Consider the following 16,825-nt stretch of genomic DNA (forward strand, 5'->3'; position numbering starts at 1 on the left):
TGCCATTTCCGAGGCAGATTGCACCTTTAGTGCACTGGTCCTACTACACTCCGTGCCATTTCCGACGTGGTCCGAACAGATTTCAGTTGCTTCTGCATTTGAAGTCTGCAGATATTATTCAATTATACTCAAACAAGGAGAAGGGGCTCTTTGAACCAAAAGGAATAGAGCACCCAGATACAGTTTAGTAAAAGAAAAAGGTTTCCCTTTGGTGTTATCTAATATAAAGACCAAACATGCCACACCTGTTCACTCAAATCAAACGCGCTATTTGAACCAGCAACAGATTCTAAAGCACTTACAAGGAAAAACTAAAAACTCAAAATATATCACAAATATTTATTTATCAATTAAGAACATTCCCCCTAGTGTACAAATACATTGCAATTTAAAACAATTTCATTAAAACCACATTGCGTATATACAAAGGCTGACAGGAGAAAATCAGACAATTAACTTTGTCTTGTTGATGTTAATTCGGATTAACTTGGTACAACAGAATGCATGAGTTTTCATTCCCTGTCACCACAACACTGTTGACCCTTCCAAATTTAACAGAAAATTGGGCATCTACGCGCTTCAGTGGTATTAGGTTGATAAAACCACCTTCATCAGGACAAATTAAGTATATTTCTCCTTAATAGTGATGTCTCCTAGTTCAAAATAAAACAAGACATTCTTAAAAAAAAAAAGAAATCAATTTAACAATCTCAGGCAATGTTACACAAAGTTCATGGGTTTTGTAGGGCTACCACAATTAGATCTAAACAAAGCTCAAAGGTAAATTTACTATATCATACATTCTATATAGTCAGAGCTTCAAGCCTTGTTGCCGGTTAATAAAAACTGCTTCCTATCCCAACCAATATTATTCAGCAAACAGTTGCTTTTTGCCGCTCCCAGGACTCTAATATTCTTTGTAAGTGCTTCATTCTTGGTTCAACGACAGGCTACACAATCATTCATCCTCGCAAGCTTTCATGTTTTATAAACATACTAACTCACCTGTGCAATCGCACATGTGTGAGAGACTTCTTTGGTGTTATTAAAAGGGATATTTCAAAATCACCGTTAAAAATCTGTGGAGTGTAGCAAAATTACTATTACTGATCCAGATATGGTAGCAATTGGACAATCATTTGAGGTTTAATACCTAAAAGGTTTTATACAATACGCCTTTACCTTTAGTAGGCATAGTATTCGTTCTTAAAATTGGTTCCCTTGATCAGTCCGTAGGATAACCTTGAAGCCACCCTGTCAGTCAAAACATAACTATGCATAAATATAATCATAAAGCCCACTAAGTTTGACATAACCTAAATAGGTTGCACAGTATAAAATCTTTTGTTATTTCCTTATTCATAGGTGCATGGTAATAATCTATAGACCATTGGGAGAGTTATTAGTTTTCCCAAAGTTATCGATCAGGTTACCTATTTTGTCACTGAGAGGGGGTATATCAGCACGCTACTGTGGGGAGGATAATGAGCCGCAGGGAGTGGAGCTACTAAAGGTAAACCTCTATACAACATACTGAATTTAATGTAAAACGCCAGCGAGGGAGTGTCAATTTCCAGAATAGTATACAAAATGCAGGTGGTAGGATACGAAAGGTCTAAAAAAAACAACTCATCGAGTAACAAATATCGAGCGGTAAATATATATATAAAATAGGGGAACATAAGGGATGTTAGAAAACGTGAATAAGTGCTTAAAAACATTCCGAATTAGATAGTAACTATCTCGCTTTGATTTTTTCCTATATACTTGGCACGATGGACACAGCCACGGCTATACCGGACCCCGGGTCTCAATCTGAGCACTATATGTAGATCCGTGCAACTTTTTTTTAAAAAAAAGTGAGACTTTGTTCGCCATACCCATGCTATTTTAATGCCGTATTTGACCGTAAAACAGGGCGTATAAACCAATGAAAAGAGCCCTTTTTTTCTCTCTAAATAGGTAACCTGATCGATAACTTTGGGAAAACTAATAACTCGCCCAATGGTAAATAGATTATTACCATGCACCTATGAATAAGGTAATACCAAAAGATTTTATACTGTGCAGCCTATTTAGGTTATGTCAAACTTAGTGGGCTTTATGATTATATTTATGCGTAGTTATGTTTTGACTGACAGGGTGGCTTCAAGGTTATCCTACGGACTGATCAAGGGAACCAATTTTAAGAACGAATACTATGCCTACTAAAGGTAAAGGTGTATTGTATAAAATCTTTTAGGTACTAAACCTGTAATGATTGTCCAATTGCTACCATATCTGGATCAGTAATAGTAATTTTGCTACACTCCACAGATTTTTAACGGTGATTTTGAAATATCCCTTTTAATTACACCAAAGAAGACTCTCACACATGTGCGATTGCACAGGTGAGTTCGTATGTTTATAAAACATGAAAGTTTGCGAGGAAGAATGATTGTGTAGCCTGTCATTGAACCAAAGCACTTATAAAGAATATTAGAGCCCTAGGAGGGGCAAAGAGCAACTGTTTGCCGAATAATAGTGGTTGGGATAGGAAGCGGTTTTTTATTAACCAGTAACAAGGCTTGAAGCTCTGACTATATAGAATGTATGATAGATATAGTAAATATACCTTTGAGCTTTGTTTAGATCTAATTGTGGTAGCCCTACAAAACCCATGAACTTTGTGTAACATTGCCTGAGATTGTTAAATTGATTTTGTTTTAAAAAATTTAAGAATGTCTTGTTTTATTTTGAACTAGGTGACATCACTATTAAGGAGAAATATACTTAATTTGTCCTGATGAAGGTGGTTTTATCAACCTAATACCACTGAAACGCGTCAACGCCCAATTTTCTGTTAAATTTGGAAGGGTCAACAGTGTTGTGGTGACAGGAAATGCACTCTGTTGTACCAAGTTAATCCGAATTAACATCAACAAGACAACGTTAATTGTCTGTTTTTCTCCGGTCAGCCTTTGTATATATGCAATGTGGTTTTAATTAAATTGTTTTTAATTGCAATGAATTTGCACACTAGGGGGAATGTTTTTAAATGATAGATAAATATTTGTGATATATTTTGACTTTAGTTTTTCCTGGTAAGTGCTTTAGAATCTGTTGCTGGTTCAAATAGCGCGTTTGATTTGAGTGAACAGGTGTGGCATGATTGGTCTTTATATTAGATAACACCATAGGGAAGCCTTTTTCTTTTACTAAACAATATTATTCAATTGGCAAAACAAAAGGAGCTTATTTATTTTGACAGCTAACCTCTGGCTGAGCACCTCCAAACGGTCTAAAGCATTGTCCAGATGGAATCCCTTTTCTGATGTCATTCTTGTGCTGTAACCATGCCTGACAAAAAACTAAGGCCACACAGAGGATGATGCATTCCTTCCTTTTTACAATATGGATGCAAGCCTTTACCTGGACATACAAAACACAAGTGTTCTAAATACATCCCCAGAATGGGCCTTTTTTATGAGGGACTTTTACTTTGATGGTATGGAATTAACTTTGCAATCCTCTGAGTCCCAGTCTATCCAATTGACCGAAACCTTGCAACCTTCACCTGCTTTTTCACAACCTCTGCTACCTTCAGCAAGGCACTTTTGGCGCCAGTGTTGGCTGCCGCGCACACATTTTCTTCACGTGTGGCAGCTGACAAGCAAATTCCACAGCAAGACTAGGCTGCAGTTTGTGACTTAAAATGATAGTCGTCATAATCATCTCCGCAGAGTCTGGTGGGTCAAACCTCTTGTGCTAAGTTAAATGCAAATACCTTTCCATTGAACATTCCAGACCAAGAGTCAAAGAGGTTGTGTTCTGAGCCGATATTTTGCCTCTAGTAACATAGCTCTTTGTGCCTTGAAAGCGACATGCTTTATGGGCCAAAATGTCAACACGCTGTTGAGTCTGGCAAAAATGACCTTTCTCTGTTCTCCTGTAGTAGCTATTTTCCAGTTTGATGATTGATGGGCTGAGCACCTCAACCAAATTCTGTGGTGTAACTGGGCTTGTGTAGACACAGTGGCTCATTCTGTGGCCATGGCTGTCACCCTTTGTCAAATTTGGACGTGTTCCACCGGCTGCTTGGGAGCTGTCCAATCAACTGTTGGGGACTTGACATAAGACCATGAACTTTTATTGGAAGATAAGGCAAACTCCTCCCTGGAGCGCTTAAAAAAACAAAAACCTACCCATGGCGTGCTTGCCGGGGCTTGGCCTCACCAGCATAGCAGTTCCAACAAAAGTACAGAATATTCTGGGGCTATTCCAGGATGCAACAGTCCCACCAGCCGAAATCCTCGTAGTCAATCCAGACAGCCCAACATACAAATATACCACTCCTTTGAGGGCATGGGTGGGTCTATTATTATTATTAAATTTCTAAGGCACACAGCAACCCGGAGGTTTCCCAGGTCTAAGGGACGCCACCAGCTACAGCAGCTCCAGTCTCCTTTCATCCGCTAGCTCTGCAGCCACAGAATCTCTTACTCCTGCTTCCTCTACACCACCAGCTTCCATGAGAGGGTGGGGGGGGGTCACCAATTTCTCCACTATTTGCGAGATGAGCACTGATTTCTGGATGATATAGCTCGTACACAAATGCTAAGCTCTGCACTTTCTTTCCTTCCATGCAAGATATGCTCCCTGCCACACAGATGATATTGTTCTGCAGAGCAAAGGAGTCATAAAATGGTAGAATTGGAAGAAGGGGACAAATGATTCTACTTAGTTTTGCTTCCTGATCTACAAGAAGAATGGAGGTCGGAGGCCCATCCTGGACATTTGCCTCTTGAATCTATTGAATCAACAGGACAGTTTCTAAATCCGGTCCTTAAACCAGGTTTTGTTGCCCCTAAACACTGGGATTGGCTAGTGTCCTTTGATTTCCCAGGTGTCTACTTTCATCTGCCAATACGTCCTGCTCACTGGCATTACTCTATTTCACTGTGGGATCTCAGCGGTATCTATTACAGTTTTCCTGTTTCAGCTGACGCCAATCCTAGTTTTTACCAATGTAACGGCTTCCATGTGTTTAGGATTGGCTGGTAAAGCAGGGGTACCCTGTGCTGGTCACAATACTTCAGCTCCCCGTGACACTCTTGTACATCTTGGACATAATGGTCAATGCCCAGACGTCTCATCTCCTGCCCATAAAGAGGTTGGCCATTGAGGCTAGTGCTATACACAAGCTTCATGAACGCTTTTCCTACTTTTTAGAGGATTATAAATGTTCAGGATAATAGTCTGATGTTTATGGTTCAGACACAGAGCCTGGTAATGCAAGTCCTAAGCTAGTTAGACCTGATGGCCTCCTGCATCCTGTTGGTGCCATACTCTAGATGGAGACGTAGGGTCCATTTTGTGGTGCCTGAGGAAACCGTGGCTCCAGGACCAGGGGAGGTTGTAGACTCAGATACAGATCTATATTTCTGTCCTCTGGGATACGCACTGGTGGATGTGGCCCTATAATCAGCTGGTGGGACATTCTCGCAGTCCTGCGCAGCTGCAGGATACTGTAGTTATTGACGTCTCCTCATTGGGCTGAGGTAGTAACCTGGATTATTATTTTTTTTTTATGTTGCAAAGGAGACAAACACAAAAAATGCAAACAAGAAATACACTAGTACATACTTGTTTGTGTACATTTCGGTTTTAAGGGGGATAATAAAGGGGAAAAAAGAAGAGATAGTAACTAAAGAGATTAAAAGATAATAAACATTTAAAAAGAGTTAAGCACATTTAGTAAATCAATCCTGATTCATACTATGCCAGATAGCATTACATTTCCGTAGTGCCTTTAAACCTCTGACCTAAGCCAAAGCTTTTTCTCGTCCCAAGATCTCGATAAAAATGCTCCACCATTCCATTCACGTTGATAATGGGGAAGACCCCACCATCGCTAATTTTCTATCTACTCTATCAGATGGTGGGCTAAACCAAATAATTTCCGGCCCCACACATAAGGCAGGTCACACTTTAGACCTTATTTGCACCAATTTAACAGATATCTCCACAAGTGGTTCCTTCCCTGTAACCTGGTCCGACCACTATGTGATCCCTTTTACTATCTCCTTCTCCCATCAGGAACGGTCGAGTCCCCCGTCCAATCCATTAGGCCGCAACTGGAGGATGATCTCCCCAGAGAATGTAGCCACTCACCTCTCCTCACCCGCCCCCGAGGCAGCCACAGACCTAGACAGCAGACTGACTAACTTCAATCTCTGGATCACCTCTGCTATTGACCTCCTAGCCCCTATCAGACCTATCAAATCCTCAAGAGCCACTCCCTCCGCACCGTGGTACTCGGATGAACTTCGCAAATGTAAATCGGCCTGTAAACAGCTTGAGAGAATTTGGAGGCAATCTTACTCTCCTAACAGCAAACTCACATATAAAGCTGCCCTTAAGGAGTACAGAAAGAAAATCATAGATCACAAAAGAACCAATCTAGAGGAGAAAATATCCCGGGCACAAGGGTCCTCTAGAGAGATCTTCAATACTGTTAGAACTTTCACTGACCCACTTGCCCTTAAGAGTCAAACCCCGGTGTCCCAGTTCCTTTGCGACTGTCTATCTAATTATTTTGAAGGCAAGATCGCAACTATTCAGAATTCCTTTCCCTGCAAGATTAACTCTGACAATCTCGACCCTGGTACAGTCAGCTTTAACCCCACACATGTTTTTTCTAATTTTATGGTGATTACCCCGGAACACTCGCTGGCAGAATTACGTAAATGCAAATCCGGTTGCCCCCTGGACCCCTGGCCGGCAAAACAGTATAAATCCCTTGCCCCCTTCTCAATCCCATCTTAAATGATATCTGGAACGATTCCCTTCAGACAGGAATCTACCCCGACTCTTGGAAACACGCCAGATTGGTTCCCATACTCAAAAAAGTGAATGCAGACCCTACCGAACCCGCTAACTACCGACCCATCTCCCTGCTCCTGGCACCAGCTAAAGTGCTCGAGAAACTCGCACAACGGCAACTGGCCAGCTTCTTGGAAACCAACGGTGCCTTCCACAATTCACAGCACGGATTTAGGCCCGGTTATAGCACCGAGTCCGCCCTCATTGAGATGGCTGACGCCATCCGATGGAAGGTGGACGAGGGATCTAGAGCGGTGTTGGTGTTGCTCGACTTGTCGGCAGCATTCGACACCGTCTCCCACCCCGTCCTCCTTGACCGTCTGCGGGCCAAAGGCATACAAGGCAAGGCCTTGGAATGGCTTGCCTCTTTTTTGTCCAATCGGACACAGGCAGTATTCACACCCCCATTCACCTCGGATAGTCGCCCTCTCAGGTGGGGAGTCCCTCAGGGCTCCTCTCTGAGCCCCCTCCTATTTAATGTTTACTTTTCCCCCTTGGCCGAGATCATTGCTCAATCCGGTATCAAGGCCACCTCTTACGCTGATGATATACAGCTATTGTTTTCATACGACTCCCCATCCCAATCCACCTTTGACCCCTTGAAAAGCTGCCTTCGTAACATCGCAAACTGGATGGATAACAACTCCCTCTGGCTTAATGCCAGCAAAACAGAGGTTATATTTTTCCATCAGCCCTCGCCCCTGGATTTTAACTTGTGGTGGCCACGAGAATTGAGCACACCCCCTTCGCCCAAAGACTCAGTTAAAAATCTCGGGGTAATTTGGGATACCAACCTCTCTTTTCATAAACAAATTCAGACGATATCCGCGGCCTGTTTTTCTAAGATGCGGATGATGAAAAAGTTCATCAATTTCCTCCCCAGCCAGACTAGGAAAACCATCGTGCAGGCCTTGATCACCTCCCATCTGGATTACGCTAATGGACTGTACCTTGGTCTCTCCTTGGGCCTCCAACGGCATCTCCAGACAGTCCAGAATGCTGCAGTTCGACAGGTCTGTGGCCTCCCCCTTCGTGAACATATTACTCCCCACCGGCATAAGCTGCATTGGCTCCGCGTTCACAAAAGGGTGGAATTCAAGGCACTCACCCTAGCTCAACGGGCTGTCAAGGGAAAGGGTTCGGCTTACCTATCCTCCTGCCTCCGTCCATACAGTAATACCAGACTTCTCCGATCAAGCTCTAAACATCTTCTTTTCACCCCCAGATTTAAAAAAGCGCGCTCTGGGGGAAAAACATTCCAAGTCTGCGCCTCTTCCCACTGGAACAAGCTACCTGTGTCCATCCGGACCATCCAGGAGGAACTCCCCTTCCGGAGGGCCTTAAAAACTTTTTTCCTCTGCTAGTACCATCTGAGTTAGACACAGCACCAGTTTTCACAGAAGCGCCGGGACACCCCGTTGGGGTATCTGTGCGCTATATAAAATTCCTTAAATAAAATAAAATAAAAAATTGCACTGCTTTGGAGAAATCCATGCACGGGCTATAGCCAGTCTCGCAATAACTATTGCTATTAATGCATCCCTGGCTCGATTAGAAGTATCCCTATCGGACAGCAATATCTCTCTGATGGTAAGGACCACATCCAATCCAAGACTGTTTTTAAAACAAACATGACCTCACGCCAAAAGGCCACTAGCAGAGGGCACGTGGCGAACATATGGGCAATATTAGCAATTAAGCAATAGGACAATTCCTCCTATTGCTTAAATACTGAGTCGTTGTTTGTCCCCATCTAACTATCTTATCAGGTGTATAGTACAGCATACAGATAGTTTTAAATTGTTGAAGTCTTAGATTATTATACCATACTGCATCTTTTACTGTAGAAAGTGCAGCCTCTAAAATTGTAACCAGTATTTCCTCACCAACCATTGCACTCCATTTCCCAGCTAGAAGAACAAGATAATCCAGTCTGGACAACTTCTCAACATGAGGGCTGTGGTTCCTGTTGCAGCAGTGTCTACACAAAAACGTGTTTGTACGTTGAGTGGCCTGTACCGCCATGAAAGCCTTCCTTCCATCTCAAGTAGCGCTATTCGAGCTCTGTTGACACCCCCACTGCCCATTAAATCAGCTGGCTTGGCAGTGTCCAGTGACAGTCAGAGGCCCACCTCATAGGCACCCTCAACTTGAGTGTGGATGATCTGAACCGTCTCTCAATTGAAGTCCAGGATTGAGAACTTTATTCCAAAGTGACTGGAATGATCTCCAGATTGGAGTGGATCTGTTTGCTGCAGCAACTATTGTGCACTTCTCTCTCGAATGCTTCTTTGGGTCAGCACCTTTAGGTTACTTGGTCATGGGGCCTGTTTTATGCATTCTCATTTTTAAGAGACGTCCTACAGAAGGTACAATTAAATTGAGCACAACTGATCCAATCACCCTAGATTGCATCACAAAGATTTGGTACACCAGTATGATGGAACTTCAAATTCCTGTCCCAGACGTGTTTTTTTTGCAGGATGGGCAGGTTTTCCAGCCCAATCCACCATGGCTGCACATGTGGAGACAAAGTGGCAGCTAGGATTCTTCTGCCTACCGCCAGAGGTTACGAATGGTGTCATGGGCACTAGAAATCCGGACACAAAATCCAATTAAGTGGGCTGCTGGAATAGATTTGTGAAAGTAATTAGGGTTGAAGTTCTGAACCCATTTCAGGTTTGCCTTTATGATATTCTATACTTTGCACTACCTCTTGCCCAGAAAGACCTGGCAATAGTTACTGTCAACACCAACTCCCTCACCAACCCTTATTTGTCACCTTTGGTAGTGCATATTCTAAAAAGGTTTGGTTTTCTTGGTGGCATTAATGTCATAGGATTGGTGGACTAAAGGATTTTTAAGTTAGGCCACCTTTCAAGGTGGTCCATCGAGAAAAGCTGGTATTATAAACCTGCCTGTTTTTTCTGCCAAATGTCATATGATTTCGACATGGCCAGTCCATTTCTCTCCTGTCTTCCTTTACTCCACTTACTCAGGGCTTCATTCTTCTCCATTGTATTTTTGCCTACCAAACCATCTTAGATTAGGTACAGGCATATGGAAATCGGGCATGGTCCTCCTCTAATAGGAACATTCCTACCCTAACTGCCAAGAAAGATGCTCCAACTGGCATTCTTGTCCACTCCATCAGAAGAAAGTTACCCTCGTTTGGTCACAATGTATTTGTAGCATGTGTTGCTGTAGATACACATCCTCTGCATACTTTGCCATCTAGAATTGTGCTTAGACTGTTGTCAGTTTTTTCTTCATAGCAGTCCTTCAAGTCACGAAGCCCTCCGCTAATGCGCATGGGCATCGACCCGGTTTCTTTTTTTTTCTGCAGTCTAGTTCAGACGTCTACCGACAGGACTCTGCATTCGACGCTCATAGTACTTTGCTTTTGGCCCACTGCTTCACACTTTCAACCCAGTATCACCAGCAAACTTTCTACTAGACCGATTTCTCAGGCTGTGTGGTGTAGAGGACACCATCCTTCTTCGACACCTCAACTTCGGCACCTCTTTCGGCCTTGTGCTCCTCGACCTGTACGTTTAGTCAATAAGAATGCATCACCAGTAGTGGAAAATACTCCCTTTCAGTACTGTCCACAGTGTCACACCAATTTTCTCACCAACTAGTCTGCAATCTCTTCCTCTTCCCCGACCACAACAATACCATATGCACAGCCTACCTAACCTTTCGTTCCAAAAAGACGCTTAGTTTCTGACTCAAGTAAGACCCATCAGAGGGTGCAGAGGCAGGACTCAGAATATACACCCTATATTTTTTGGGAGCATGGCGCTGAGGCAGAGGAGGAAGAAGCCGGAACTTCAGGAGCACAACTTGTCTCAGAACCAAGAGCAGGTATTTTCCTCAAAGACTGAGAAGGAACAGCAGATGAACACTGGTGTCTCATGAACACATGCAAAGACAACAGTGAGTACCTTGTACTCTGAAACTCGGCTCGATCCAACCCAATGACCTTGAGCCAAGGCTGAACACCACCACCACCTCAAGGACCAGGCTCCGAGCCCTGTGCCTAAAATACCTTCAGCCGGACTACCACTGTTCTCTGGCCATGGTCTGCACAGATCAGACTTCGAAGCCAACAATGTTTCCTCCTTCAGGCACCGGAGCAATTCACTCTTCGAGCCTGACGATCCAGCACAGGCCACTGAAGCTGACACTGAAATCTGCCTCAGCACACAGTCTTCAGCCAACAAATAAACTGCAGTTGACACAGAAACTGCTGATGGTTCCAAGTGCTCACCCAGCACCGAAAAGCACTCTCACAGCCAGGTTCCAGGATTTAGAGCAACCTATCCACCTACACCTGTAGGAAGCGTTGGATGCTTGACAGAAGCACCAGTTTATACACTCAAACAGGCAAAATCTCTACAAAGCCTCCACCGACTGACCAACTTTGCCATGTAAGATGAAGCTTTTGAAGAGGAAATCACTTTTGAGTCGCTGCCACCTCCTGAGCTCAAAAAGCATAAAGACACGGCACTAATGCCCCTCCGTCCACCACCCTCTCCTGCTGCTCCCCTCCTACGACTCATGCTCCCCCACCCCCACACACCTCTCACTTTCCCCACTCTTCTGAGGGGGGTCACCTCCTTCTTTTGGAGAAGGTAGCCCATTGCACACTACTGACTCGTACAACACATTGTATGACCTTGTGCCTCTGGACAACATGTGGGACGAATAGAATATCGTTCCCTGGGTGACACAGATCCTGAGCTGTATCAAGCTAGGCTAATGCCACCACCCCGATGATGCAACTTACTACCACAAGTTTATCCAAAAGGTAGCCATTTTAACATTAAGTGGATATGCATGTTCTCGAAGAGGATGATGAATTCCTGGTAGGAACACTTGCCAAAACACAGTGGACTATCATATTCCACCCCTTGCTTAAAGGGAGGCAGAAGACCTCTACTGACAACTTGAAGGAGCCTGGCAAAGCTAGAGAAGTCATTCAGGGGTTGACCAAGAACAAATCCTCTCCAAATGACCCTCCCTGTATTTTTTGGCAGCTTTCACCTGATTACCTAGTTGTGCATACTACCACCAATGCATAGGCCACAAGAGACACTCCCTTCAAATAGAGAAAGCAAAAAGATAGATACTCCAGGAAAGAGTGTAGCATTGGAAGCATCTTCCAGCTGGAGCACTGCAAACTGTTGTTTTGCTCTTCTAGTATGAAAGAGTGAACTGGAATAGGATGCAAGACCTCTTCAGTAATTTCAGAGGAATTCAGGCAATGGGGTAGGAGTTAGTGGCAGAGGAGAAAACAAGTTTAAATGCAATCATCTGAAGTGCCCTGGATGCCGGGATACTGCAGCTCATGGCATCAATACTAACATCATAAGAAGATGCCACGTCTGACTTTGTATTTCTGGTTTTAAACTAGAATACAACGGCATTTACTCAACCTGCTTTTTAATGGCGAATTACTCTTCCATCAGCAATTTGACCAAAAGCTGAAGCAACTCAAAAGACTCACTGACATAGCCAGGGGGGCCTACAGACATCTATGCTAAGGGGCTCCTTTGGGTGGCAACAGTACAGGGTGTGCTTCTAGCAAAAACACCTCTCCAAATAACCCTTCATATCAGAGACCGCAGCATGACTACAATCAACAGTCACCAAGGGGATAAGTCCAGAAGCACATATGGGAATTATAGTAGCAGGTAGGCTCAAGTAATTGAGCCTCAACTACTAAACAGTGACTCTAGCACCCACACCCCCTCCCCCCTTTCCCCCCCGGCAATACAACACCTGTCTGGGAAAAGCTCCAGGATTTCCTCCCCCCACTAGCAGGAAATCACACCGACAGGAGGGTGCTAGGCATCGTTCAGCACGGCTACTGCCTAGAGCTTCTCACACCAACACACTTCTCCCAAAAACACCTTCTCAGCAGTGAACACCTTCACCTCTCACAAGAAGAGGTCCTAGTGCTTCTTCAAAAGGGTGCCCTCAAGCCAGTGCCCACCCACCAACAGGGCACAGAGGTTTATTCTGTATATATCTTTATCCCGAGCAAGAACAGAGCTCTCAAACCTTTCCTGAACCTCAGGCCCCTGAACAGATAAGTTCTCTTCAAACATTTCTACATGGTGACTTTGTAAGATCTGATACCTGTACTCCAGTAAGGCAACTACATGGCAGTGTTAGACCGCAAGGACGCTTACTTCCACATCCATGGCCATTCCACCCCCCGGCGCTTCCTGTGTTTCAAGGTAAGTGGCCGGCACGATCAGTTCAAGGTTCACACCTTTGATATCTATGTCAACGATTGACTGATCTAGAGTTCAAGCAGCCAGCCGTGCCTACTGCACACCCAGGCGAGCATCTCACTTCCTCACAGTAGAGTTCACCATAACCGTGCCCAAATCCCACCTCAAGTCTCTCCAGATCCAACCCTTTTTAGGAGCTGTTCTAAATTCAGTCACCAGGAATTCTAACTCCTCAAACATACAGATTAATATGACTAATAGGTAACTGTTTACCATTGAGCGCACAGCTAAGTAAAAGGTGATTATACAAAGTAACAACGGTGCTCCAAAATGATAACTAATCGGTTACCACGACTAGATCAATAAGCTCAAAAGGGCTCAACAAGGATACTATAATCATCGAGCACTCAAAAAGGTCCAGTAATAGTATTCCATTTATTGGTTTCTTGATTCTTGTCACAATTAAATCTTCATTGAAACAGTCCTCGTATTATTTTCAACAAAACAGCAGCCAACGCACGTTTCGTCTGGTCTGATCAGACCTACGACTTCCTCAGGGCTGCAACCCAAACAAATTATAATAATAATAAGTAAACCAATTAATGTCTGAATATGACATATTCACATTCATCTTCATAAGGGTTAAATAACTAATTATTATAGTTGTGTCTAAAAAGAGTTATTTATATAGAATTGTTTACTCACCACCAAGTTTATAAGCTGAAAGCACCACGTGTGTATAATTTTAAACAAATAAATGGAGGGTTCTTAGTTTATTAGTTCCAAATGAAGAGTAAAAGAAAAAGAACATTGAGATTGTAAATTACAATAGCCTGATCAAGCACGGTAACTCAAGTCATTTAGTACACTAAGATTGGCTTGCATATGTTTTATTATTTATTTTTTAATATGATAAGTTGCAGTAGTCTAGATGCTCGTACCTTAGCAATCATGAATTTGAATTATATTGTAGATATGAATTTGAGTAATGATGTACTGTACTAACTGCATGACTCTAAGTGAATATGAGCATCATTGTAAATTTAATTTGAGTTGTAAATAATTAGTACAACTGATTATGAGTAATTATAATCGAGACACAGCCAAGAATAATTTCATGTTTCTGGTGCAAGACATATGTTTGATCGTAAACCCAGAATTAGTGAGATAAGACTCAATAACTGTATTGGGATGTAATGTTATTCCTTCTAAACCTGTCATGTATTGTGATATGATAATTTGAATACATATCCAAGCCGTTATATATTTACACTGTACATGTTGGAAACTAGTTCTGCTTTTCGCAACTTTCTACCTTTTCCTCCAAAGCATATTTCTGGGGTCTCTTTTGACCATTATTACCAGGCTGGCGCTATGGTGGGACTGCGGAGTGAAATGCTGGTGCCACCACTCACTGGTAGACAGAAATAATATTAAGACAAGGATATGTTGCTGATTAGCGAGTGTTACTGATAAAAAGGGTATACAATATTTCAACTCGAGTCAGGATAATAAACATAGGAACTTGAGACCACTCCAAGATGGCGACTGATAATACTATTGAGAATTTGAGTAGGAGTTATAAGTATACGATCAGAGGAATAACCAAGGCTTTATATTGTAGAGCGAGCATGTATTATAAAACGGGCAACTACATATACATTTAAATTCGATTCAATAATTTCATGACAAGAACTTGAGACCTTTCCAAGATGGCGACTGTGAACACCACTGAAATTCGAGTAGTAATTAGAAGCTTCTTAATATACAGAATAGTTAGGGCAATATATTACACGCTCTGTAACAATTGGAAAAATACGTTAATATGCCAAATATTTATGCATGAGTTGCTATTTTCTCGCCGAAAATCTCTTTCGTAAAAATTCACGTAAATACTTCAAAGTGTGGGTAATATTTCTAATACGTGAGAATTAAGATATATGCAGTATACGATATTGTTATAAATAGGTAAACTTGGCGTTTTGAAGCTCAGTATAAGACGTACTAAAACTTTACTAAAATGGCGCCTAAAAAACCACTTTTTTGCTATAAAGTAGACTAATCAAGATGGCGCCTGAGTAGGACGCTGACACGATGAGACGCGATCCGAGGTGCCCAGTGACTCTGTAATCGGTGAGTGTACTACTAGCACACAGATGCCTGTAATCTTAGAATATGACTATCAGTTAGAACTTTTACTGAGCTTATACTAGACAACTCGCTATATATTTATTTATCCGTTTACAGATACTCGTGATACTGGTACTGAGCTACTTTCCGGCGAGAATTTGAGGATCACCTCTAGATATTCAGAGGTATGGTTGTCTCCATTATAAAATTGTAGGCAACCGTAGTGCATTATTTAAGGTAATGCCTAACAGAAATACTAAATAACGGTCTGTAAATAATTATTTTACAGATATTGATACTGAATATGGAAATTGAAATGTAAAAACATATAACGAAGCTTATATATGGAAACCTGAGCCACATAATATATCGTTTTATAATCTTGGACGTTACTTTTATAGGATAAGGTAAGAAAGTCCTGATCATTATGAGTTGAGTACAGTATGGTAATAAGTACTGAATTATATGAGACTGAATACGTATGCACTGATTTTTTCAGATACGTTAATATTAATGACTGCACTATACTTAAGAAGTGGATAAATTGATGCTACCGATGAGGGAAGGCATAGGTATGTAGCCTCGCGGTCTAGCCATGACGCCAAACTGGAATTGTTACTACAATCTCAATGTTCTTTTTCTTTTACTCTTCATTTGGAACTAATAAACTAAGAACCCTCCATTTATTTGTTTAAAATTATACACACGTGGTGCTTTCAGCTTATAAACTTGGTGGTGAGTAAACAATTCTATATAAATAACTCTTTTTAGACACAACTATAATAATTAGTTATTTAACCCTTATGAAGATGAATGTGAATATGTCATATTCAGACATTAATTGGTTTACTTATTATTATTATAATTTGTTTGGGTTGCAGCCCTGAGGAAGTCGTAGGTCTGATCAGACCAGACGAAACGTGCGTTGGCTGCTGTTTTGTTGAAAATAATACGAGGACTGTTTCAATGAAGATTTAATTGTGACAAGAATCAAGAAACCAATAAATGGAATACTATTACTGGACCTTTTTGAGTGCTCGATGATTATAGTATCCTTGTTGAGCCCTTTTGAGCTTATTGATCTAGTCGTGGTAACCGATTAGTTATCATTTTGGAGCACCGTTGTTACTTTGTATAATCACCTTTTACTTAGCTGTGCGCTCAATGGTAAACAGTTACCTATTAGTCATATTAATCTTAATTTTGTTAAATTGAGCAGCCGCATAGGTGAAAATGAATAGAGATAAGGAGGCCGAGGAACTGTTTAGTAATTTACTAGCAGGTGGATCTATAGGATCATCAGTTAGACCATCTGCCGATGTAAAAAGAGAGGGACTTGGCGCTAAGTTTAGAAAACTGGAAGCACTTAAAAAACAAGAGCTAAATAAGTGGTGGGATGCTGCCACCCTAAAGCAATATCTATCAATGAATAGAATACCGAGAGGTTTACGTTCACAAATTATACCTGCCTATGAAGATCTGGAACCTGATTTATACGCGATATGGGAGAAGGAGCTTAATGACAGCTCGCGTAATTTAATGAAAATTCTGATAGACAACGCAGACAGGAAAATAGCCAAACTTCT

Source organism: Lissotriton helveticus, chromosome 5_1 (assembly GCF_964261635.1).
Source record: "Lissotriton helveticus chromosome 5_1, aLisHel1.1, whole genome shotgun sequence".
In the NCBI taxonomy this organism is placed as follows: domain Eukaryota; kingdom Metazoa; phylum Chordata; class Amphibia; order Caudata; family Salamandridae; genus Lissotriton; species Lissotriton helveticus.